The sequence below is a fragment of the Arachis duranensis genome, chromosome 4 (genome assembly GCF_000817695.3).
Source record: "Arachis duranensis cultivar V14167 chromosome 4, aradu.V14167.gnm2.J7QH, whole genome shotgun sequence".
Taxonomy (NCBI): Eukaryota; Viridiplantae; Streptophyta; class Magnoliopsida; order Fabales; family Fabaceae; genus Arachis; species Arachis duranensis.
In genome coordinates this window covers 65825922-65826721 of record NC_029775.3, presented here as the reverse complement: position 1 = coordinate 65826721, position 800 = coordinate 65825922, and the positions used below count along the sequence as shown (strand labels likewise).

Below are 800 nucleotides of genomic sequence, written 5' to 3'. Positions count from 1 at the left end.
TTGTGGGATTCGACCTCACTCTATTGTGAGTTTTTACTTGATGATAACCGGTGCACTTGCCGGAAGGAATTTTTGCCGATCATGCAATTTCCTAAATCGTAGCATATCAAAAGGTCAATAGGCTTCGATTTGAGGTTCAGACTTTTAGACAACAAGATGGTGAGACGCTCTACGAGGCATGGGAGAGGTTTAAAGAGTTGACAAGGAAATGCCCACCAAACATGTTCCCTGACTGGGTGCAATTGCATATTTTCTATGATGGACTTTCTTATGAATTAAGGAAGGCTGTAGACCATTCATCAGGAGGTTCATTGAACAGGAAAAAGACTGTGGAAGAAGCCATTGAAGTGATTGAGACAGTTGCTGAGAATGAGTACTACTTTGCTTCAGAGAGGCACAACACTAAGAGAGTGATGGAGCTGAACCATGTGGATACAATTCTAGCCCAAAACAAGGTGTTTGCCAAGCAACTAGCAGAGCTCACCAGGAAATTAGACACAAAGCAAGTGGCTGCAATACACACACAAGATCAAGAGGAAGTAAGCACTGAAGGAGGTGATTGGGAAGAGGCCAACTATGTGGGAAACCAAAGGCAATCATATGATCCACATTCCAATACTTACAACCCAGGATGGAAAAACCACCCAAATTTTAGGTGGGGAAACCAGCAAAGCCAACCACAAAACCACAAACCTTACAACCACAACCAACATAACAATTCCACATACCAAAACTCCAACCAAAGATCATACCAAACCACACAAAACACTTACTCCCAACCACCATATCATGGCCAAAAT

The 800-nt window shown here is 42.6% G+C and overlaps 1 non-coding gene across 1 annotated transcript; it reads right to left on the bottom strand.

Moving 5' to 3' along the window:
• Positions 1-119: 119 nt before the first annotated feature.
• LOC127747269 (small nucleolar RNA R71) lies at positions 120-223 on the bottom strand. Its single transcript, XR_008009071.1, has one exon. It is a non-coding gene; the product is annotated as a small nucleolar RNA R71 (small nucleolar RNA).
• Between the last annotated feature and the right edge of the window lie 577 nt (positions 224-800).